Source organism: Mandrillus leucophaeus, unplaced genomic scaffold (genome assembly GCF_000951045.1).
Source record: "Mandrillus leucophaeus isolate KB7577 unplaced genomic scaffold, Mleu.le_1.0 Scaffold661, whole genome shotgun sequence".
Classification (NCBI taxonomy): Eukaryota; Metazoa; Chordata; class Mammalia; order Primates; family Cercopithecidae; genus Mandrillus; species Mandrillus leucophaeus.
Window position 1 is genome coordinate 1236112 of NW_012107153.1, and position 22531 is coordinate 1258642.

General features: G+C 42.8%; 1 protein-coding gene, 1 long non-coding RNA gene and 1 pseudogene across 8 annotated transcripts in view; 1 reads left to right on the forward strand and 2 right to left on the reverse strand.

Annotated features, from left to right (window-relative positions):
- Nucleotides 1-5565: 5565 nt before the first annotated feature.
- On the reverse strand, nucleotides 5566-7649 carry LOC105554876. The gene is made up of 2 exons (XR_001008396.1): nucleotides 7499-7649; nucleotides 5566-5738 (listed from the first exon to the last, which is right to left on the reverse strand). It is a non-coding gene; the product is annotated as an uncharacterized LOC105554876 (long non-coding RNA).
- STAG2 (stromal antigen 2) overlaps nucleotides 6889-22531 on the forward strand; it is a 137329-nt gene continuing 121686 nt past the window's right edge. For 3 of the 6 annotated variants that reach the window (XM_012001504.1, XM_012001508.1, XM_012001506.1), the window contains exon 1: nucleotides 8014-8164. The gene's annotated coding sequence lies outside the window, so the exon portion shown is untranslated. Of the gene's footprint in view, nucleotides 7177-7619; nucleotides 7744-8013; nucleotides 8165-22531 lie in introns of those variants that run through there. The other 3 variants (XM_012001505.1, XM_012001507.1, XM_012001503.1) reach the window with 3 other exon arrangements.
- LOC105554874 lies at nucleotides 20619-21470 on the reverse strand (annotated as a pseudogene). The gene has a single exon (XR_001008395.1). The product of XR_001008395.1 is annotated as a transcription factor BTF3-like (transcript).

The window sequence follows — 22531 nt, forward strand, 5'->3', positions numbered from 1 at the left end:
AGGATGGTCTCGATCTCCTGACCTCGTGATCCGCCCGTCTCGGCCTCCCAAAGTGCTGGGATTACAGGCTTGAGCCACCGCGCCCGGCCGAGTTAATTATTTTTATTACAACTTTTTATTTTGAAACAGTTTAGGACTATTTTATTTTGAAATAGTTTAGTTTGCTACAAGAAGTAGCAAAAATAGTAGAGAGAATTCCCAGGTACCCTTCACAAAGTTTTGCCCCAATAGCACCTTGTCAAATACAGGAAATTGACAGTCGATACAACACTATCAACTCAAGTGCAGACCTTACTTGGATTTCACCTGGTTTTTTCATGTACTTATGTGTGTGTATTTGTAGTTCTCTAAAATTTTATCACCTGTAGATTTGAGTAACCATCACCAAAATCAGGATGCACAATTGTTCCATCACCACAAAAAACTCTCTCATGTTACCCCTTAATACTCACAGTCTTTTCCCAACCCTAATCCTTGTCAACCACTGATCTATCCTCCATAACTATAATTTTTCATTTTGATAATATCTTATAATGGAATCATTGTAACTCTGAGATTTTTTTTCCCACTAAGCATAATGCCCTTCAGATCCATGTAAGTTTTTTTCTTTGAGACAGAGTCTCGCCCTGTCACCCAGGCCGGAATGCGATCTCGGCTCACCGCAACCTCCGACTCCAGGTTTCAAATGATTCTCCTGCCTCAGCCTCCCCAGTAGCTGGGATTACAGGCGCATACCACCACACCCGGCTAATTTTTGTATCTTTAGTGGAGACGGGATTTCACCATGTTGGTCAGGCTGGTCTTGAACTCCTGACTTTGTGATCCGCCCACCTCGGCCTCCCAAAGTGCTGGGATTACAGGCGTGAGCCACCGTGCCGGGCCCCATGTAAGTTTTTTGTATGTATCAATAGTTTCTTTTTCTTTGTTTTGTGAGATAGAGTTTCGCTCTTGTCGTCCAGGCTGGAGTGAAGTGGCATGATCTCGGCTCACTGCAACTTCCGCTTCCTGGGTTTAAGCAATTCTCCCATCTCAGCCTCCCGAGTAACTGGGACTACAGGTGCCTGCCACCATGCCTGGCTAATTTTTGTATTTTTAGCAGAGATGGGGTTTCACTATGTTGGCCAAGGTGGTCTTAAACTCCTGACCTAGGGAGATCCAACCGCCTTGGCCTCCCAAAGTGCTAGGATTACAGGCGTGAGCCACTGTGCCTGGCCAATAGTTTCTTTTTATTGCTGAATAGTATTCCATTCCATGATGGAACCAGTTTGCTTAACCATTTACCAGGTGATAGATATTTTGGTTGTTTTCTGTTTTTGGCTATCACAAATAAAAGCTGCTATAAGTACTTGTGTGCAGGTTTTTGTGTAAACATAAATTTTCATTTCTTTGGGATAAATGCTCAGGACTGAGATTGCTGGGTCAGATGGTAAGTATGTATTTAACTTTGTAGGAAAGTGCCAAACTGTTTTCTGGAGCAACCAGTATAAATTCTTAAAACTTCCATAAGTAATATATGCTCACTGTAAAAAAAATAAAATAAAATAAAATAAGGTAGAAATGTATAAGATGAAAAGTAAAATGACAAGTCATGGAACTGTACTGTCTCTTTTCTGAGTAGTAACTGTTAGGTTTCCTGTATATTCAAGAATGTTTTGGCTGGGCCTGGTGGCTCATGACTGTAATCCCAGAACTTTGGGAGACTAAGGCAGGAGGATTGCTTGACATCAGGAGTTCGTAACCAGCCAGGGCAACATAGTGAGATGCCGTCTCTATCAAAAAAAGTTTTATGCATATGCAAGCAAATACATGTGTATATAAATATATATATTCCAAAATGAGATCACAGTATACAGGTAATTGCAACTTGATTTTTTCTCATATCTTAGACATATTTGCAATTCTTTTTTTTTGAGATGGAGTTTCACTCTGTTGCCCAGGCTGGAGTGCAGTGGCGCGACCTTGGCTCACTGCAAGCTCCGCCTCCCGGGTTCACTCACACCATTCTCCTGCCTCAGCCTCCCGAGTAGCTGGGACTACAGGCGCCCGCTACCATGCCTGGCTAATTTTTTTGTATTTTCAGTAGAGACAGGGTTTCACTGTGTTAGACAGGATGGTCTTGATCTCCTGATCTCATGATCCACCTGCTTTGGCCTCCCAAAGTGCTGGGATTACAGGCGTGAGCCACAGCGCCCGGCCCATATTTGCAATATTAATAGATAAGTATATACTTGTTTTAATGGTGGGCATAGGACTATTGTATGCCCACCATTATCCAATGCATCTATTGTATGGATGTATCATCATTTCTTTACTCAGTCCCCCCGATGATGACCATTTCTATTGTTGTCAGTTTCTATTACAAAGCTATAATGAAAATCTTTCTATATATATTTCTGTATAATTTGTATGAGCATATCTGTATGGCAGACTCCTAGAAATGGAATTGCTAGATCAATTTTACATTTAACTGCCCCGAAATACTTTCAACTTTTTCTCCAGTTTTTAAAATGTTTGTAGAGATGCGGTTTTGCTATGTTGCCCAGGCTGGTCTCGAACTGCTGGGCTCGAGTGATTCTCCTGCCTCGGCCTCCCAGTGTTAGAATTGCAGATGTGAACCACTGCACCCGACCTTTTTAAAATTTTTATTTTTCAGTTTTTTTTTTTTTTTTTAAATTTACTCTCCCCTAAATGATATATGAGAGTTCTCAGTTCTTTACCAACGCTAAGTATTATCAACATTTTAAATCTCTGGCAATCTGGTAGGAGAGTTTGTGTTTAATTTGCATTTATTTTATTTTTTTTTTGAGACGGAGTCTCGCTCTGTTGCCAGGTTGGAGTGCAGTGACACGATTTTGACTCACTGCAACCTAAGCCTCCTGGGTTCAAGAGATTCTCGTGTCTCAGCCTCCCGAGTAGCTGGGACTACAGGTGAGCTACCACGCCCAGCTAATTTTTGTATTTTTAGTAGAGACAGGGTTTCACCATGTTGGCCAGGATGGTCTCGATCTCTTGACTTTGTGATCTGCCCGCATAGGCCTCCCAAAGTGCTGGGATTACAGGTGTGAGTCACTGCGCCCGGCCTTAATTTGCATTTCTTAGTGGCAAATGAAGTTGAGCACTATTTTATATATGTATTAGCCATCTGTATTTCTTATTTCTTTTCTTTTGGTTGAGATGGATTCTCGCTGTCACCCAGGCTGGAGTGCAGTGGCACCATCTTGGCTCACTGCAACCTTTGCCTCCTGGGTTCAAGCGATTCTCCTGCCTCAGCCTCCTGAGTAGGTGGGACTACAGGTGCGTGCCACCGTGCCCATCTCATTTTTTGTATTTTTTGTAGAGACGGGGTTTCCTCGTGTTAGCCAGGATGGTCTCGATCTTCTGACCTTGTGATCTGCTTGCCTTGGCCTCCCAAAGTACTGGGATTACAGGTGTAAGCCACCACGCCTGGCCTAGCCATCTGTATTTCTTCTCCCACAAGTAGACTATATCCTTTATCCATTTTTCTCCTGGAGTTTTAAATTTTACCTTATTGATTTTGACAGTTTTCCATATCTTGAAGAAATTAGCTTTTTTCATCCATACAGCAAATATTTTCTCACAGTTTCTAGCTTATCTTTTGACTTTGTTTCTGGTGTCTTGGTATACATAATTTTTTAATTTCTGTGGACTTAAATTTATTTATCTACTTTTTGGTTTCTGGGGTTTATGGTTAGAATAGTGTTTGAAAATATAAAAAATGGGCTGGGCGCAGTGGCTCACGCCTGTAATCCCAGCCCTTTGGGAGGCCGAGGCAGGCGGATCACCTGAGGTCGGGAGTTGAAGACCAGCCTGACCAACATGGAGAAACTCCATCTCTACTAAATATACAAAAATTAGCCAGGCGTGGTGGCGCGTGCCTGTGATACCAGCTACTCAGGAGGCTGAGGCAGGAGAATTGCTTGAACCCCGGAGGCGGAGGTTGCAGTGAGCTGAGATGGAGCCACTGCACTCCAGCCTGGGTGACAGAGCAAGACTTTGTCTCAGAAAAAGAAAAAAAAAAAAAAAAAAGAAAGAAAATATAAAAAACATACATATGCTGTACAGAGGAGGAGACTGTCTGGAAAACCTAATTTATAATCAGAAGTTTGTTCCATTTGCATGGAGTTAAAGCAAAGAGAACTGTGGGATGTTTTAGTCCAACTATGGTAAACCTGGAGGATTATCTTTGTTATACTGTGGCATATGAATTTCTTGTGACCAGAACATTTCTGCATCACATAGTGTCTTGCAGTATCAGATGTTTGTAAGTTTTAACTATTCAACTCTCCTTTTTTCTTATTAGGCACCCAAAGCTTCTGCCTTTACAATATTATCTCATAAAGAACATGCTACAAACAAGATTAACATTATTTTCCATCAGTTATTTCATTTTTCATTATTTCATATTTTGTTTGATGGCATTTTCTCCCTTTGTCCTCACATTCAAAGGGTGAATTGCTTAGGTGTTACAGTACCCCATGAAATAAACTCCACTTCTTATGATAGGACTGGAGCACCTAGCATTCTGTACATATTGAAGTCTTGACAAGTATGTTTTTGAAAGAGCTCTAACAAAAAAAAGGTTACTGTAAAATATTCTTAAATATTAGTAAAAATGTGCTACGACATTTATTTCTGATGTTATACCAGTTTGTTATTAATCTTCAGTGGTATTTTTCACAAAATAAGAGCTAATTTGCTAAACAGAAGAACTTTTCAGTTTTGTTCTAAGCATAAAATTGTTTAAAATCTCAGTTGCTACATAGATAATTAACTGAGAACACAAATTTATAAAACAGATAAAAAACTATTTGTACAATGTACTATAAATGTGATGTTTGGAGCAGAAAATCAGTAGTTTTCAGCTAATACTAAGACAGGAAATCATTTAATATCAATTGAGATTAAATTGGCACAATTGAACTAAATTAATGTAAAAATGACTTGGTACACGGCCCAATTTTTCTATTACTTCAAGTGGAATTTTGCATTAACTTATATAACTGTAAATTTTCCACTACTCTCTATTTAATGTTCTAGCTGCATCATTCTGTAACTTGAATCTATTAAAAACTGTATAGCATTCTACCAAAGATGGTCTATAAAAGAAATGGAAATTTATTTTGAATAGTATTCCACTCTCCAAAGCTTTAGAGGTAAGTACAAATGTCTCAGATTTTACTTCTTGTTATTGATATTTAGATGTTTCTGTTTAACTTTTATTGTCCAGTTGATTAAATCTACTATAACTCTTTTTGTAAAGTTGCAGTAAAAACAATAAGCACAGAGGATGGGAGAGAAACTAACAAGAGATATGGAAGGAATATAATTTAAGGACTGCAAATAATCGTTTTATTGCATTAGGAATGTTTTAGAAGTGATATCGGGGTGAAGGCTTCATGATTTACACAGGGCTCACCCTATTTCTCAGTTGGAAAATTTGTTTTGTTATTAATACGTTTTATTCCTTTTCTTCTAATTGAAATGTAGTTTAATATTTAAGAAATATTTTAACCAAAATTTCACAGAAGGAACAGAAACGAAGACTTCTTAAGCAAAGAATATTTTATGAATCTACGAACTTCTATAACAGCAATGGAGGCACTGTAATAGGTCACTTCTTCCTGTCTAAGGAAAAAGCGGCGCTTTGGATGGGATAGGCCCTCCCCGAGTTTTTCTCCCCCGAGTAAAGAGCTCTTGGCGGTCAAAGGTCCAGTACACTGGATTCGAAGCAAATAAAAAAATAAGGGTGACAAAGATTTTAGTTAACAGGGGTCGGAGGAGCAGAAAGGGTCTTTTCGCACTTCAAACATCTTGGGGGAGGGTTGGGAAGGCAGGATGCGAAGTAACCTAAATTCTCAACAATTTCGCGCTCCTGCCCCCGCCCAGGAAGGCAGTGGATGCGCGGGGGAGGCGGGGTCCCCCCACACTCCTTTGCCCACATTTCGATTTCCCTCCACTTCGCTCGGTCGTATCTCTTCCCCTGCCCCGAGAGTGGCGAACAAATTGGTCGAGCGCCCGGCCTAGCCTAGTAGTCCAGTTCCTTAGGACTCCTAGACCCTGGAGACACAGACCACGTTTTCTCGGAGACGGGACCAGTGGGCTGTAAAGCAAAACAATTTTTCTTTCTTTTCCAGGGCCAGGTCTTCCTGGTGGAGAATCAGCTCGCTCTCTCTCCACACCCGAAGCAAAAAACAAAACAAAACCAACCACTATTCCGCCCCCGATCTAGCCCAAGCAGCCCCATTAAACCACTTAGGATCAGGTGCCAGAGTTAAGCGAGTTGGGTTCTTCTGGTGGGAAGGGGTAGGGACAAGGGGGCATTGAAGGTCCGGGAACTAGGGCCACAGGCCCCTCGCTGGGGTGTGTCAGAAGAGGGGACTTCGAAGGGTGATGCCCGACTAGGCTGCCACCTTAGCGCCGCGCGAGGAGCGCAGGGGCCCGGGGAACGAGTCCCCGAGCGAGTCCAGCCAGCCTCTGGATTCCCACGGCCCGGGGCTCCGCCGGACATTCTTACCGCCCTCCCCTCGACACCCTACTAATGACAGAAAAACCGCGGTTCGATCGGGTCCGCGGCGGAAGGGCGGCCAAAAGAATGAGTAAGTCAGGCGCGGGCACGGCACCTTGTTTACCCCACTCGGCGGCGCGCCCCTGCGGGCGCCTGGTTTGCGGGCGGCGTCGGAGACGCTGAACCCGGGAGTCAGTCGGCCACGATTGGTCGGTGACTGGGAGGAGGACGCTGGGTGGGAGGGCTGGGAGCCAGGCGTTGCAGTGGCAACTCTCTGCCGCTAGATGCCGCTCCCTCCCAACGGGAGCCGGGCGCGGGTTCGTGGCCGACAGATGGCGCCTGCGCGTTCCATTCGCCTCCAAGTCGCCGAAGAGCGAACACCCCAAACAATCCCGAAGCGCCACCAAAAAAAAAAAAAAAAAAAAAGAAAAAAAAACCCCGCCGGATCCGACCGCCACTTTCAAAACCCCCCACCGCTCTAGAACCGCGGGAGCTTCCGTCCCTGAGTAGAATTCGAGGGTGTAAAGAAGAGGAAGGGGAAAAATATCTTGTACCAGCCCAGGGGTGAAGAAGCCCCCGGCCTGAGAAAGAAGGAGGAGTGGGGGAGGCGAACAGTCTCGTTGCTGCCTCTGTGTACGCTGAGGGGGGAGGTAAGTTATAAAATGGCGGAGGCGAAGCTTCTAGAAGTTTGGAGGGGCACCCGGAGGGCGCGGGGCCCACCGTGAGGTGTGTATGGTTGAAACAGGGCGAGAGAGAGGAGTTGGGAGGGAAAAAGGTTGGGCACTCTGTTGCCATTGAATTTCCCCTCTGCTTCCTTCGCCCCCATGGGGGGCAGCCATGGAGTGGGGGACAGAGTCCACGCGGGAGGATCTTCCTCGCCCCCGCGGCGCCCCCGGCCCTCCTTTCTCTCTTCTCCCCCCAAGTCGCTACCCCAACACTTACAAGGAACTTCCAGCCCCCCTTCCTCCCTACCTCCTACTCCTAGAGTGGCTTTCTACCGCAGGGCTCTTCTTTTCGACTACCCTCGCTGAAGATTTTCTCTTCCTTCCCTCGCCCAACTCTCCCTCGGGGCCTCTACGGAGACCCCCCCCCCATGGGTGGCCCAAAATGGAGAACGCGGAGCAGCGCAAGATGGAGGCTCCGCTTCTCTGTGTAGCAGTAGATTTAGGTTCCTTTTCTCCGGCAGGCTCATAAGCCTAGGAGAGCCCGAACTGGAGGTGGGGTGGGGTGCGAGCCGTAGTCGGGGGAGGAAAGCCGGGAGGCTGTGGTTGGGGTTGGGGAGAGCGCGGTGTCGCGGTGAGGGGAAGGCAGAGAGCAAAATGGTGGTGCTGGGAACCTAGGGGGGAGGGGAGAAAGGAGGCTCAGTTGTGTATATTTGGGCCTCGGACCGAGGGAGGCGAGGGAAAATCTACTCTGATCACACCCCTCCCTCGTGCCCCCTCCCTTCTCCCTTCCCCTCCTTCCTTCCCTCCCTCCCCCCTCCCTCCCTCTCTTCCTCCCTTCCTAGAGAGGGAACAACATTCATGTGACGGGCCCCTCTGCTTCTCCCCCGCCCCATCATCTCCAGCGCGTGGTGGGGGAACTGCTGGGGAAGGCGATTGGCATCGATCTCTCCATCCCTTCCGAGGCCCGACTTCGGTCAGTTTTCTTCGGGCAACAATTTTCTAAATCGGCTGGGGTCTGGCGGTGTTGGCCCCCGCGCGCAGACCTTGCCCCGAAGGGGGCCCTGCCTGCCTGGCATGGGCGGAGGGGGGAAGGGCGGGAGTGGAAGGCTGTTTGTTGGGGGGTTTTGGCGCCACTTTTGTTTTAGTTTTAGTGCTGCTTTTCATTCCCACCCCCACCCGCACTGTCTTTCTCAAGGCACGAACTGAGCTGATCCTTGCCCCAGGTAGGCAGCCTGTGCGTTTTCACTCCACACTTTTATTCTTGCTCGGGGTCGACTTTCTTTTTTCTTCTCCCCTGGATCCGGAGATCTGCGGACGGCGATTTGGGGACGAAAAGGGTCGGATGGGCCGTGGGAGAGAGAAGGTGTGGGAAACAGCATCAAGTAGTTCCGCAAAACTTTGAGCCCCGTTCCCATTTTCTTTTGGCCTAGAATTGTGAACGTATTGTTGATTTCGGCCTTTTTTCCCCCCGTCGCGAGAATGTCTTGTTTTGCCTTTAGTTTTTTATAAACCGCTGTACTTTCGACATTTAGTTTCCGCTCCCCCTTGTTGCATATGTCATTTTATTTTTAATCCTTAACTGTAATGGGTTATCGTGTGATTTTCGTGCTTCAGTGCTCGGCTTTAATTTTTAATATTGCATTAGTAGTTTCATCCGGTTTGTGAGACTTTCTCTTCCGTGGCCTAGAATGTTTTTTATGTTGTTGCTTACCACCCCTCTTCTCTCTCCCTCCTTTCTCTTGGATGTAGTTTTTAAATTGAGGGCCATGGTGTTGGATTAGATGTTAATTTACAGTTTACATGATATATCTATTGGAAACTTTTGATCTGTAAGGTTGGATTTAAGTAAACGAGACGCTTGTGTTGGTTTGCAATGGTTCCTTAAAATGCGCGGGCCACCCCCTTCTCCCACCGTAAAGCCCCATCTTCCCTTCACACTGGAGTGTAAATTCCATACCCCTTTTCTCCCACGGACCGCCGTATTTCACAGCAGCCACACCCTGTATTTGTCTCTGTGGATTGGACTCATTATCAGCTTAATTTAGTGACTCTTAAACCACCATGATGGGACTTGCTTAAGCACGAAGCTTCTTTTCCTGTTTAGTCCTAGTGGTTAGTGTCGAAAGAGGAATAATCGAGGTTTCTTGATGAAACCTAGTGCGGTCCAACCTCTGCCTTTTTTCTGTTGTCTTTTTTCCTACTCCGGGCTGTTGGCGGTGTCAGCACCGCTGCTGGGGGCGGGGGTGGAGGGGAGAAAGAGTCGGGTTACCGAAGTGCGTCATTCCTGGCTCTAGCAGGGCCTGCTCGGGAGCTGCTGGTGTTTGTTACTGTCCTCGCAGCACTTTTCTGCCAACCTTCTCTCTCTGCGTATTGGTTAGGAGCAAAAGCAGGAGGCGGTCTCCTAATTCTGTCTGTAGCCTAGCGCGTTACGTTTAAGGGTATATGTGAACTTATTTTGTTAAAAAAAAGGCCCTGGGAAGTGGATGCATTTGTTTAATGACATATAATTCAGGTAGTTTAGGCTTGCTCTCATATACTTTACGATGAACAGTGGGGTTAATTTTCAACATTTTCAACCACTTACGTTAAAATGCCTGGTTTTCTTTCTACATTGATATCAATCTATAATTAGGGATCAGAAGGACCAGTTTAAGGTATGTAAGTGTTCAGCAGTTTTTCAAGTGGTTGAATTGCAGTTTTATGGCACATTATGTTAAATAGTCGATTTTTTTCATTTTGAACTAAGGTGCCACGTTAAGTAAGTTAATTGCAAATGTTTAAGTCCGTTTTCATCACATTTCCCTATTTGTTTTTTTAGGTATAATTTTAAATATGCCCTTTGGGTTTTATGGACTTCGTTAAAATTCTTAAAGATGGTTATATCTTTGTGTTTAACTGAGTTCTTAAATTTATCACCTACCAAGGAATTGTGTAAGGCGGCTGTATAGTTACATTGTTGGATTTTGACTTCTTAACTTGCTAGTTTTTGATACTTTTGCTATCTCTGGGTAGAAGTGTACTTAGAGAACATAGTATCTTCCTCTTAATTATTTTTGAAGATAATAATAAGAGGAGGGAGTGGGTAGGAGGTAGGTGTGAAACAGAAGTGGCCTTGAGTTGATTGTTGTAGCTGGATGAATACAGAAGCGCTCATTGTTACTATCATTCTCTCTACTTTTGTGTATGCTGTTAAAAATTTCCATAGTTTAAGAGAAATTTTGTTTTGCAGAAGAATTTCCAGATTGTCTTACAGTCTTGGGGGTAATGACTTAAGTTTATATTTACATGTCAAAATTACTTGCATGGGAAGTTTAGCCTTGTGTAAGTGATTACACAATACTTGGCAAAACTTTCAAAAAAAAAAAAACGTTTAAACAGGAACTAGTATAAAACAGGCAACATAAATAAAGTTCAACAAATTGGTTGAACTTTAAATGTTTATAGTTTAGCCTGAATGTGCTCTACTTTTAGTTTCCTTTTTAATTCTTTGAAAACAGGAAAATTCCATTTGCAAATTTTGTAAATTCTGCTTGGTGTCTATTTCATCAAGTTGGAGTTACAGTGAGTCAGTATGAAAGGGATTTACTATTAATAGGAGGGGCTTTGGCAGTTGCAGTAAGTGACAGTGGAAGGGATTGAGGTACCATAGGGAACATTCCTGGTAGAAAGATCTAGGTAGCTGAATTCAGTTTCAGGATTTGGTGTTTAATGACTAGGTAGAGAAGCGGGTTGGAAAAGAAATGTACTTATTAGCTATTCCTTCCCACTGTGAAGTAACTATAGTATTCTAAGGTGTATCAGAGACTGGCAGAGAGGGTGGAGTGGGTTCTTTTTTTTTTTTTTTAACTGATATGAAAATGAGTGTTTACATTTAAAATGGTTTAAATCACCCCACGCCCCAAGGATCTGGTGCTATAACTAGTTAGAAGTTGATATGTAAAATATTTCAGTATTCTCTGTTAACATTCTGACCATTACCCATAAACAGTAAAAATGTGTTGCAATGAAAATCCTTGGTCTCCCTTAATTAGTGTATTCGTGAACTGCTCCTAAATTCTATTAAGGTAAGTGCCTTTTTTTTCTTTTTTTTCCCCTGCAGTTTTGTACGTTCAGTGTCAGGTTTATTTTTTCCCCCCTAGGAGATACATTTTAAAAATATATATCACAGTTCTGAAAGGAATCCAAAATAATGGATATATAATTTATAGCAAAATTTCACCCCAAACTGGGAACAGACATTTTATGACTGTTATTAATCTGTTTGTGTATTTCATATTCAGAATTTTAGCTTTAGAAGGATGTTAAAGGAAAATAGGTGACATATTTCAAATTTTTATTCATATACAAATATTCTTAGTAGATGGTAAGGATTGTGGCATCAGATTTATTTTATTGTGGTGAGGCAATAGCTAAACTAATACACCAACACATGATGACTTTGGTAACTTTCAAGTATATTTAGTTAGGATTTTTTAAAGCCCAAACGCTCAAATAAGATTTTCTTGAAATCAAATTCTACATTTCTTTTTCAGCTTTATTGACTTCTGCGGTCACCTGAGGACTTATGAATTAAAATGAATGGGATGGGCTTGGGAGACCGGCTAAGGCTCAGATCTATTCCTTTGGGAATTTAGGGTTAGATGTGAAAATATGCAGTTTAGTAATGCTTAATATTGTACATGTTTAACTGATACCACCCACAGTCATATGTGGGAAGGTAGTAAACAGAGAATAGCATAATCTTTCTGCTTTGGGTTCTTTATAATAGATGGCAGACTTCAGTTTTTGATGCTGCAAGTTGACTTTTGAACTTAAACCAAAATCGACTGGGCACAGTGGCTCACACCTGTAATACCAACACTTTGGGAGGCTGAGAGGCCGAAGTGGGAGGATCACTTGAGCCCAAGGAGTTCAAGACCAGCCTGGGCGACATAGGGAGACCCCCATCTTTACAGACAATTTAAAAATTAGATGTGGTGGTGCACACCTGTGGTCCCAGCTATTTGGGAAGCTGAGGCAGGAGGATTGCCTGAGCCCGGTAGATAGAGGCTGCGGTAAGCCATGATTGCGCCACTGCACCCAGCCTGGGCAACAGAGCAAGACCCTGTCTCAAAAAAAATTAAAAAACTAAAACTTACAGTTTACTATATAATGGAGTACCATTTTGGGAGTTGGGGAGAATAGCAAGGGAGAGGGATAGTCTCAGGTGTGGGCATCAGTATGTACTGATGTTGGAGTATATGCAATCAGTATATACTGATTGTTGGAGAGTAAGGAAGGAACTTTAAAGACAGGCTATTTTAAAAGTGTTTGGCTGGGTGCCTTGGCTCACGCCTGTAATCCTAGCACTTTGGGAGGCTGAGGCGGGCGGATCATGAGATCAGGAGTTCAAGACCAGCCTGGCCAACATGGTGAAACCCCCATCTCTACTAAAAATACAAAAATTAGCTGGGCGTGGTGGTACGTGTCTGTAGTCCTAGCTACTTGGAAGGCTGAGGCAGAGGTTGCAGTGAACTGAGATAGCGCCACTGCACTCTAGCCTGGGTGACAGAGCGAGACTCAGTCTACAAAAAAAAAAGTTCTTTTTATTCTTCTGCATTGGCTATATGTTCAGGACTTTAGTTCGTGGTTCAATACTGTCCCTGTGTAATAATTCTTTATGTTTCTGTGTATCATAAATGATGGTTATCGTGTGTTCTGATCGGCAAAGATATGTGAGAAAGGAAAATTATCAGTTTGATTTTTCAGTCTCTTGAGTTGCCTGCTTTACGTTTAATTTACCCAAATTTTATATTTCTTCATTGTAAGTGGTTTTGCTTGGTGGAGTCTAATTTTTGTGTATATGCCTTTTAAAAATCTACACATCTTCAGCAGCTGTGGTAATCTGCTATCTGAATTGTGTTTTTAATGTATGCTTGCTATAGATCTTTGATACTCACCAGTAGACACCAAGGAGTCTTTACGTATGGTTATTGTAGTAAGTCAAGAAGAGATTTATTTATTTTTTGAGACGAGTTTTGTTCTTGTTGCACAGGCTGGAGTGCAGTGGCGTGATGTTGGGCTCCCTGCAACCTTTGCCTCTCGTGTTCAAGCGATTCTCCTGCCTCAGCCTCCCAGTAGCTGGGATTATAGGTGCCCGCTACCACGCCCAGCTAATTTTTTGTGTTTTTAGTAGAGACATGGTTTTACCATGTTGGCCAGGGTGGTCTCAAACTCCTGACCTCAGGTGATCCATCCACCACAGCCTCCCAAAGTGCTGGAATTACAGGCAGAGCCGCTGTGCCTGGCCAAGAAGAGATTATTGAGATTGTTTTACATTCCTTCTGCTGAAGAAAGAGAGGATGAATAATGTCAATGGTGTATTCTTTTCTTTGAGATGGAGTTTCGCTCTTGTCGCCCAGGCTGGAGTGCAAGGGTGCGATCTCAGCTCACTGCAACCTCTGCCTCCTGGGTTCAAGCGATTCTCCTGCCTCAGCCTCCCGAGTAGCTGGGATTACAGGCATGCGCCACCACGCCCGTCTAATTTTGTATTTTTAGTAGAGATGGAGTTTCTCCGTGTTGGTCAGGCTGGTCTCGAACTCCCGACCTCAGGTGATCTGCCTGCCTCAGCCTCCCAAGGTGCTGGGATTACAGACGTGAGCCACTGTGCCCAGCTGGTCTGTTTTTTATTACAGTCATGCATTGCTTAATGGCGGGCATACCTTCTGAGAAATGCATCTTTAGGTGATTTTGGTTTGTGAGCATCATACAGTGTACTTACACACACCTAGATGGAATAGCCTACTACACACCTATGCCATATAGTAGGGCCTGTTGCTCCTAGGCTACAATCCTGTACAGCATGTTGCTGTACTGAATATCGTAGGTGGTTATAACACAGTGGTAAGTGTTTGCGTTTGAAAACAAAAAAGATACAATAAAAATATGATAGAAAAGAAAAATTAATACACCTCTATAGGGCAGCTCCCTTATAATCTTATGGGACTACTGTCTTTTTTTTTTTTTTGAGACGGAGTCTCCCTCTGTCGCTCAGGCTAGGGTGGAGTAGCGAGATCTTGGCTCACTGCAACCTCTGCCTACTGAGTTCAAGCGATTCTCCTGCCTCAGCCTCCCCAAGTGCTGGGATTACAGGTGCATGCCACCACACCCAGCTAATTTTTGTATTTTTAATAGAGACGGGTTTTCACCATGTTGGTCAGGCTGGTCTCAAACTCCTGACCTCGTGATCTGCCTGCCTTGGCCTCCCCAAGTGCTGAGATTACAGGCATGAGCCACCGTGCCCGGGTGGGACCACTGTCTTATATGCAGTCTGTTGTGGACTAAAATGTCATTATATGGCACATGACTGTATTTTAATTGGGAAATACATTACTAGGCTTGATGAGACAAACTAGGGAGATTTCAGTAAGCTCTGCCTAATTTAAGGGACAACTCAAAGATAAAAGTCCTTTATAAGAAATAAGTTGTCTGGGCGTGGTGACTCACCCTCTGAATCCCAGCATTTTGGGAGGCCAAGGTGGGAAGATCTGTTGAGCCCAGGAGTTTGAGACTAGCCTGGGCAACGTAGGGAGACCCCATCTCTACAAAAAAATTTAAAAATTAGCTGGGTGTGGTTGTGCAGCCTGTGGCCCCAGTTACTGGGGAGGCTGAAGTGGGAGGATCACTTGAACCCCAGGAGGTTGAGGCTGCAGTGAGCCATGATCATGCCTTTGCACTTCATCCTGGGCAACAGAGTAAGGCCTTATCTCAAAAAGTTTAAATTCTGTTGTACATTATTCAAGGAGGGGGAAAACAAGTCCTATTTACGTTTTTGCAAGAATAACTTTTGAAACCTGAAGCATTCTAAGAAACTTAGTTTAACTGCTATTTAAGTTCCTACTGTATACCAGTAACCTTGTTTTAATCTTCTGTTTAATCTTCTCAACCACTTTGCAAGATAGGCGGTCCTCATCATTTTACACATGGGGAAGTTGACGCTCTTAGAGAGTAAATGCCTTGTCCCAAGTCACATGATGATAATTGACGGCTTTGGATTCACACTCTGATTAGCCTGGCCTCAAAACCTTTGTGCTTTTTTGTTAAAACTCAGTTGTTTCCCTTACCTGGTTTAGGTCTTGGGCTATCTGTCATCAGAGAGCATGCATTCTTATTTTAATTTTACAAAATCAAGACTCTTTTTCATGTATAGTGCAAGGTAAATACAGATTTTTACCCAGAGTCAGATGAGTTGCTGCCTGAGGTCTATATTGTCTTCTAATAGTAGCAGAAGTAGTTGAAATAAATCTAAGTGTTGGTTTTGTTTGCTTATGCTTATTAAAGTTTTTGGGATAATGAATTATATTCTTGAATTTTTTTGGGGGAAATCATATGAGACATGAAATGATTTCATAGATATTTTTTCTTTTATGTCATTTATGCTCTATTTAAAATGGAGATTGTCTCTGAGAAATGTTCCCCAGTCCTTCAGCTTGTTTTATTGAGTGGTTAGATTTGAAGTAAAACGTTCAGGCTAATCTTTAATAATTCAGCACTCTGGTTCTTTAGGGGGATTTTTTGTTATCTAATTGTACCTTGAAAATACTTTTTTATTCTATTAATGTCTCCTGTTTGCTTATACTTCCTATTTTAGTTCATCTTTCACTACTAAGTTTTCTTGTTGTTACTGTTATCAGGTGATAAATAGTTAATATCAGGGCCCCAAGTTACTAGGTTCATTAGTGATCGGTATCTTAGTCTCAGTTTTCTTTTTCCTTTCTGTTTTTTTTTTCCCCCCTAGACAGAGTTTTGCTCTTGTTGTTCAGGCTGTGGTGCAGTTGCACGATGGGCTCACAGCAACCTCCACCTCCCAGGTTCAAGCGATTCCCTCACCTCAGCCTCCCAAGTAGCTGGGACTACAGGCGTGTGCCACCACGCCCGGCTAATTTTTTGTGTTTTTGGTAGAGATGGGATTTCCCCATGTTGGCCAGACTGGTCTGGAACTCCCGATCTCAGGTGATCCACCCATCTCCACCTCCTAAAGTGCTGGGATTACAGCCGTGAGCCACCACGCCCGCCCGGTCTTCCTGTTTATTTGTTATTTGTTTTTTTTTAAATTGTAACTGAAGTTTTTTTTATCTGAAGGAATTCTGGATGTTGGACTTCTGACCTAAGATAAATTTGTGGAGACAAGGAAAACCAAATGTATCTATTTGTGCTTTTCATTGCCATGAGTCAAATTTATATATTTATATTGATCATTCCTTTAAGCTTTAACATGTAGGAAATACTTTTTTCTCAGGTGATGAACAGCAAGCAGTCTTAGACTCTTTGTTCATTGAGGAGTCTTTTCGTCCATATTTCCCCCTTTGTATTCCAAGAAAATCAAGAACTGGTGTTCCATGACAGAATTACTCCCCAAGGCATCCATCATATATTATAAATTAGTTTCTCCCCTGCACATCTAGAAAGATATTAGTTAGGTATTATTCTTGGGAGACTTCAGGAAATAGTCACTCAAGTCATTTTCTGAGTTCTGTAGTCAAGTCATTTTCTGAGTTCTGTAGTTAACATGAGGAACACTGGTTGAGACAGGCTGCTAGAATATTAAGGGACTTGGTTTGGCACTAAATAAAGTTTTACTTTTCACTGTCACTTGCCTGTTAGTAACTCTAATATGGCCTCTATTACAATTCGTGATACAATGTGAATGCTGTTGATACTGCTATTGCTGTGGGATAAATTGGTTAGTGTTGATTTCAAGCAGTTAGTGCTGCTTAGTTTTTTGGAAGAATTTAATGTGTGACATTAAATGCATCATTTTATTTATAAGAAGGAATATTGTGGGAACACTGTTCATTATACAGTTCAAAATCTTCTATAAGAAGTCACTGACAGTGACTAACATTAACAAGAACTAATACTAACTGAACTCTTACCATATGCCAGATACTCTTAAAAAATGCTTTGTGTGTATTAGCTTACTTTATCTTCATAACTCTATGATGTAGGGTGACCATATGATTTATTGTTCAAGCCGGGATACTTTTGAGCCTGAAAGGGATTGCTTCTTGGCCTTTTGGCTAAGATCAAGTGAAGAGTGAGTGAAAGGGGGCACTCACCAAATGGCATGCTGAGGTAATAGCAGAAACTAGGACTGTTTGAGAGAAAGGATATATGATGACCCTAATTAATACCTTCTTTTTCAGAAGAAACTGAAGCATAGAGAGACCAAATAACTTGCCTACTTAGTAAGCATTAAGAAGGGATTTAAAACCTCTGTAGAGGCTGGGCACGGTGGCTCATGCCTGTAATCCCAGCACTTTGGGAGGCCGAGGCAGGTGGAGCACCTGAGTCAGGAGTTCAAGACCAGCCTAGCCAACATGGTGAAACCCCATCTCTACCAAAAACATAAAAATTAACCAGGTGTGGTGGCGTGTGCTTGTAATCCCAGCTTCTTGGGAGGCTAAGGCAGGAGAACCCCCTGAACCTGGGGGTGGAGGTTACAGTGAGCTGAGATCGTGTCACTGCACTCCAGCCTGGGCGACAGAGCGAGACTCTGTCTCTAAAATAAAATAAGACCTGTAGGGATTTCCGTGGGAATGAAAGTGATTTAAATTATTTTAAATTGCCATATTCTGGGAGTTTGTTTACTTTTACCCTTTTGGGGGAGTTTTTATTGGTACATGGTCAATAGTAAAAAGACAAGATAGTGTTTTTTTTTAAAATCCAGGAGAATTTCCAGTTGAATTTTTTTCAAGTGGCTGTTAGACTGAGGTGATTATATTGTCTTAATGTTGAAAAGCAACTTTCCTGAGGGCCACCTAAGTTAAAACAAAACTCTAAGATAACCAGTACGTATTATTCAGGTTCCCTTTACCATTTTCTTAGGAAGAAATGTGGATTGTGGAAATTTTTTCTGAGAAGACAGTAGAAAGAAGATGAATCCTTTTGTGACTAGGGAGAAGTGTTACTATAAAAGAAAGAAAAATACTCAGTTTAGAGACTTTTGAAGGTAAACTGATTCTGTAGCATAGTTTGAGAGTTAAGTCTTATAGAGGTTGATATGTCATTTCATAAAATAAATATTACTCTTTTATTGCGATTTTTAAAGCTATTTTATGTTTCTGGCCTGTTTATGCTTGTGCTGTCACCTCAAAAAATATTACTGAAGGTGAATTCAAATGTAGAGAAGTGATTTTGGCACAATTGTGGAAACAACTATATTGTAAACTAAGATCTTTTTTTTTTTTTTTTTTTTTCTTTGAGTGGGAGTGAATGGTAGTATCTGATCTTAAGGGCACTTCCAGTTTTGTTTTCATACTTGGCTATTTTAATAGTTCATTGAGTAATTTGTGTTTTTTTTTTTTCCCCCTAGCTGGTTGACGTTTGGAGCTTTTGTTGGTGTCACTATCATTAAATAGGTCCGTTTAATTTTTAAGGTCTTTTATTTAGTTAATTGAAACCATTATGAGACAAGATATAGCTTGAAGGGGGACTGCATTTCTGACCATATAAAGGAATTTGTGGTCTGTGTAGTGACTATGGGAGATAAAAGGTTATTTTGGGGAGATTTGATTTATTATATAAGATTAATGGGCTGGGCTAGGTGGTTCATTTCTGTATTCCCAGCATTTTGGGAGGCTGAGGCTGGTGGATCGCTTGAGCTCAGGAGTTCGAGACCAGCTTGGGCAACATGGTAAAACGCCCCCTCTACCAAAAATACAAAAAAAAAAAAAAAGAACCCAATCAGCCTGGTGCGGTGGCGCTCACCTGTGGTCTCAGCTACTCAGGTGGCAGAGGTGGGAGGATCACTTGAGCCTGGGAGGCGGAGGTTGCAGTGAGCTGAGATCGTGACATTGTACTCCAGCCTGGGTGATAGAGTGAGACCCCCACTCAAAAAACAAAAAACAGTGGTAAAATAAAATTAAAGAAATGCAGTTGGATTTTAAATATACTATATTGGTGGTTTTTAAGCTGGGGTCCATGGATGGGATAGAGATTTGTGAACCCTCTCAAATTATGTTCAAACTGTATACATGCATTTCATAAGTTTCTCTAGGGCTGTTAAAATCAGCTGGTATTTAAAGTACTTATGGGGGACTGGGTGCGGTGGCTCATCGTGCCTATAATCCCAGCACTTTGGGAGGCTGAGGCAGGCAGAGCATGAGGTCAGGAGATTGAGACCATCCTGGCCAACATGGTGAAACCCCGTCTCTACTAAAATACAAAAAACGAGCCTAGCATGGTGGCGCGCGCGTGTTGTCCCAGCTACTCGGGTGGCTGAGGCAGGGGAATTGCTTGAACCCGGGAGGCTGAGATTGCAGTGAGCCGAGATTGCGCCACAGCACTCCAGCCTGGCAACAGAGCAAGACTCCGTTTCAAAAAAAAAAAAAAAGAAAAAAATAGGCCGGGAGTGGTGGCTCACGCCTGTAATCCCAGCACTTTGGGAGGCTGAGGTGGGCAGATCACCTGAGATCGGGAATTCAAGACTAGCCTGAGCAACATGGAGAAACCCCGTCTCTACTAAAAATACAAAATTAGCTTGGCATAGTGGCACATGCCTGTAGTCCCAGCTATTTGGGAGGCTGAGGCAGGAGAATTGCTTGAACCTGGAAGGTGGAGGTTGCAGTGAGTTGAGATTGCGCCATTGCACTCTAGCCTGGGTGACAAGAGTGAAACTCCGTCTCAAAAAAAAAAAATGTACCTATGAAAGATGGGATATACAATGGTAAACTAGATTATGTAGTCTCTGCCCTTAGGGAATATAGTCAGTTGGACTTTGTCGCTACAGAAGTGTTAAAAAATACCTATTGAAATACTGTGTATTGGGTTTACTCTACATTAAAGAATATTGGGCTAAAACCAGCCATCAATGCAGTTTTGACATTGTGTTCCTAATTTGAGATTAGTGACAAATACTGAAAAATTAGGGCTTCACTGAAAAACTTTAGGGGAAAAATAACAACTGAGAAAACATACAAAACAACTGAGGGCTTTAACGTAGCCTTGGAATGCTTCAGTCTTTGGCAGTTGGTTGTTAATAAACTAAGTTAAAAGAGCCCATGATCATCATCTTTTTTTTTTTTTTTTTTTTTTTTTGAGACAGAGCCTTACTCTGTTGGCCAAGCTGGAATGTAGTGGTGCAATCTTGGCTCACTGAAACCTCTACCTCCCGAGTTCAAGTGATTCTCCTGCCTCAGCCTCCCAAGTAGCTGGGATTACAGGCACTCATCACCACACCTGGCTAATTTTTGTATTTTTAGTAGAGAAAGGGTTTCACTGTGTTGGCCAGGCTTGTGTTGACCTCCTGAGCTCAAGTGATAACCCCGTCTTGGCCTCCCAAAGTGCTGGGATTACGGGCGTGAGCTACTGTGCCCGGCCCCATGATCATCTTATATATGCAATTACTGTTACCCAAAGGTTGATACCCTTTTCTTTTTTTTTTTTTAACTAGGCAAAGAACTTTATTAACCTTTGTTTCAAACTTGATTCCCAGGCTTCTTCGGCTTAATTAGCTGCAAAGAATGAATTGTATATAAGCAAAAACTGAAAAGAGCTGCAGTGTCCAAGGGGCTTGGGCTTAAAAATATTAGAGATCTAGATTTTATCAGATCCATAAACAAAAATTTCTTAAAAAGCAGTCATAATATAAAATAGCAGCTCCCAGTAACTTCTTCAAGTTTTATCTTCAGAAATTGACTCAACTCAGTTTGCCTCATTCTTGGAAGCCTCATCAAAATTCTCCGCAAGATCTGGAACTTCATCATCATCATCCTCTCCAGTAGCAAAGTGGTGCTTTTCCATCCACAGATTGTTTGGGCAGAGCTTCGGTCAGTCTCCTTAAACTAGTCAGACTATCTGCACCAAGCTGGTTTAAGATGCTGGGTAGCATTTCTGTCAGCTGCTTCGCCTCAGCATGGCCTGTAATGGTGAAAGTGTTCGCTGCCAGAGATGCCTGAACTTTAGGGTGGTTAAAGTAGATCACTGTTCCTTGGTTTGTAAACATATTCACCTCTTCAATACCAGAGATATTGTTTATCCCTAACTTCTTTAAGGAGAACCGAAGTTTTTTATCATCTGCTGTGGCTGTTCTGTGAACCACCTTCTTCTTTCTGCGAGCAGTTCCTTTCCCACCAATGCGCACTTGTGCCTGCAGTTTGGCGAGTTTTTTCCTGGTTCATGATTGTTTCTTTCATCTTGTCGGAGCGAATAAGGGGCCGCGCGGGGGACTAGGGTTGGTGCTCAGGGGATCTTGGGTGGACCAGCTGAGATCAGGCACACGCACACGGGGACGCAAGATGGCAGCTCTTTTTTTTTTTTTTTGAGATGGAGTCTTGCTCTGTTGCCCAGACTGGAGTGCAGTGGCGTGATCTCGGCTCACTGTAACCTCTGCCTCCTGGGTTCAGGCGATTCTCTTGCCTCAGCCTCCTGAGTAGCTGGGATTACAGGTGCGTGCCACCACGCCTGGCTAATTTTTGTATTTTTTGTACGGACGGGGTTTCACCATGTTGGTCAGGCTGGTCTCGAACTCCTGACCTTGTGATCCACCTGCCTTGGCCTCCCAAAGTGCTGGGATTACAGGCATGAGCCACCGCACCTGGCCTAGTATTTGATTTTCATTTCATTCACTCACCCACACACCCATCATATAAAATGATTGAGGTTTGGTATACTTGAAGTACTTCCATTTCAGGATTGGGAAATACGATAATCTTTTTCCTTAGATTTCCAACCTTTTTCTCCTTTCAAAAGTAAGGAGAATTTTTGCACTCACCAGTGTGTCTACTGCCTTGTACCTAACTTGCAAACTTTATGGTGGCTGAATATTATTACAAAGAATGTGTTTAATATCTTCTTACAAAACTAGAGGCATTTTTTTGTGGTCTAAAGAAATAGTATTAAAGATAGGAACATGAACCTTTGAGAATTTCCCTTCTACACTATTATAAAGAAGAAGATAAAGTGTAGGAAATATTATTAGCAAAACCATAATATTTTTTTCTTTGGGATATGTCCCTCCCTGTTTCCACCACTCATTCAGGCCAAAAGACATTCCTCAGACTTTACTCCTGGCAGGAGAATTGAGGAAGTGGTGGTAGTCATGGCTGGCAGGGAAACAGAAGCATGAAGGTATGTTTTTGAAAAGCAAACTTGTCAATTACAAATGGATTTTTCCAGTTGTGAGTATATGTACTTTTTTTTGAGCCGGAGTTTCACTCTTGTTGCCCAGCCTGGACTGCAGCCTCTGCCTCCTGGGTTCAAGCAATTCTCCTGCCTCAGCCTCCCGAGTAGCTGGGATTACAGGCATGTGCTACCATGTCCGGCTAATTTTGTACTTTTAGTAGAGACGGGGTTTCTCCAT